At 43.7% G+C, this 2759-nt stretch overlaps 1 non-coding gene across 1 annotated transcript; it reads right to left on the reverse strand.

Moving 5' to 3' along the window:
- Window positions 1-1533: 1533 nt before the first annotated feature.
- trnag-ucc lies at window positions 1534-1605 on the reverse strand. The gene has a single exon. It is a non-coding gene; the product is annotated as a tRNA-Gly (tRNA).
- Window positions 1606-2759: the final 1154 nt, after the last annotated feature.

Below are 2759 nucleotides of genomic sequence, written 5' to 3' on the forward strand. Positions count from 1 at the left end.
CTGTGCAATTGATGAGATCACATCTTCCTGATTAACAACCTGCAGTGAAGGAACCATTTCTCTACTTGCTTGTATATGCTCGTGGTTACACCAGCATCTTTGGTCATTCCACCACGTACAATCAAGGTGACAGCTGCTCTATGTATGCCCCAAGATGCCATGTGGGCTGACTCTTGTTAAGAGCATTGAAGGTTTGTACCCTGATGGGCTCTCTAATGCTCATCTCCGACAGTTATTTGGCAGTCTTTCCAAAATGAAAGTGGGCTTTCTGCTATTTCACCAATTTTTTTCATTCATGCTGGTTACAACTTCTGGTTTCAGTAGCTTTTTTTCAATTGGAAGGGTAGTTTGTGTGCTGCATGTCATTAGTCTTTGGACTGGACTACTTTCCATGCCTGCAGTTGGTATGTTTCTCCACTCAAACATTGTCTTGTATGAACTGATGAGTGGGAAGAGCCCGGATAGGGGAGGTGAAGAGAAAGTGGGAAGAAGAGCTGGGTGCGGAGTTGGAGGCCGGATTAAGGGAGTTGGTGGCCGGATTATGTGAGGAGGCCCTGTGGATTGTCAATGCATCCTCATTATGTGCCTTCGCTCAGCCTGATACAATTCAAGGTGGCCCACAGGGCACACATGACTGTGGCCCGGATGAGCAGGTTTTTTGAGGGGGGTGGAGGATAGGTGTGGGCGCTGTGCCAACCAAAACCTTATGATACAATGATCACTGTTTCCTTAAATGCTCCCCTACAGTCACATTATTTATTTGGTTCACCTCATTCCCAAAAAACAGGTTCAGCAATGCCTCTTTTCTCATTGGACTGGAAATGTAATGCGATAGAAAATGTGAATTTTCTGAGAACTCTTGACCTGCTCTACCCTTTACAGCGGAGAAAATCAAATTCGCCATGGGCGGATCGCTGTAGGGTTTTGCCCGGAGGTGGCAGCCGTTGATCAACTTCAACGGGAGACTTCATCAGGGAACACAATGAAGTTCTCAGACAGATTTTCACTAACAAATCCATGCTGACGCCCCTCATTGAGCCATACTTCTCAAAATGAGAATGAGCTTTCTTCTTATTCTGCTTTTGTTGTATCGGAATCATAGACTGATTGACACCCATATTCCACCTGTATATATGCACCAGCTTAACTAGATATGATTGATGATATGGTCACCCTGCTAATACATTGTTGTTTTGGGAACAAAGGTAGTTTTTTGTTACCGCCGGAGGGAACTGGGTACTTATTTCTGGCAATTCCCACCAGTCCATTCCACAGAACATGAAAATGAAATGAAAAATGAAAATCGCTTATTATCACGAGTAGGCTTCAATGAAGTTACTGTGAAAAGCCCCTAGTCACCACATTCCGGCGCCTGTCCGGGGAGGCTGGTACGGGAATCGAACTGTGCTGCTGGCCTGCTTGGTCTGCTTTAAAAGCCAGCGATTTAGCCCAGTGAGCTAAACCAGCCCCTAAAATTGTTTGTCTTCCTCAGCTGAAATTCAGGAAGTGGCGCAGAAATTTCCAATTTGTTATTGCGATGGCTGGGAATCGAACCCGGGTCAACAGCTTGGAAGGCAGCTATGCTCACCACTATACCACCATCGCTCACTCGAACTCACTCTTCATCGAACATGGTCAGGCTTTGACAGTTATGTAGCTTTTCCACTACTGACATTTGACGAATTAGTTTGCTTGCACCATGTTTATCCTCCTCTTTTAGAATAAAGATGGAATATTTACAATCTTCCACTTGTATTCAGAGAGAACAAAAAGATCTGTTAAAATAGCTTTCCTCGGCAACTGAGGATGCATCCCACCTGGACCAGGTGACTTTTTAAACTTTAATTGATGCATTTCCTTTTTAAATCTATTTTTATCCTATTTATTAACTCCACTGCAAAACTATCACCCCTTCCATTGTCAAGGTGGGTGCAAAGTACTCATTCACCACTGCAGTCATGCTCTTTGCCTGAACAAATGCTCTTTGTTCCGAAACAATTTGGCTATTCCTTCAAATTATTCTTCCAATCATGGAATGTTACAGCACAGAAGATGGCCATTTGGCCTGTCCTGTCGGTGCTGTCTGACTGAATGAGTAGCCAACCTTTGATTCCAAATTATCTGGATCAGATCGAATCTTATCCGACTGAAGTTGATTTCCCCCCAATTAATTATTCTTACTCTGGCTTTTTCCTTGTCCTTTTCCACAGCCAACCAAAACCTTATGATACAATGATCACTGTTTCCTTAAATGCTCCCCGACAGTCACATTATTTAATTGGTTCACCTCATTCCCAAACACCAGGTTCAGCAATGCCTCTTTTCTCATTGGACTGGAAATGTAATGCGATAGAAAGTGTGAATTTTCTAAGAACTCTTGACCTGCTCTACCCTTTACAGCACTACTATCCCACTCGATATTTGGACAATTAAATCCCCCATTATAACTGTTCTATAATGCTTGCGCATCTCTGCAATTACTTGTACCTTTGTTCCTCTACATCTTCCCTACTATTTGGTGACCTCTAAAGAAAAATGTTAACGTCACCACAGTCTCAGTGTTCTGCCCTTTGAGAACTGACGGGTGGGGATTTAACCTGAGGGTCACCACACCTCAGGCAAGTAGTAACATTGAGAAGGCAGGGCTTTTACGAATAACCTGAGTCTGTAAAGCAATTGAAGCTGCGCTGTTGGCGTGTCTCATATCACAAACCAGCCACCGAACCAACTGAGCTGACCAACTCCCTATAGACTACAGC

The sequence above is a fragment of the Scyliorhinus canicula genome, chromosome 9 (genome assembly GCF_902713615.1).
Source record: "Scyliorhinus canicula chromosome 9, sScyCan1.1, whole genome shotgun sequence".
Classification (NCBI taxonomy): Eukaryota; Metazoa; Chordata; class Chondrichthyes; order Carcharhiniformes; family Scyliorhinidae; genus Scyliorhinus; species Scyliorhinus canicula.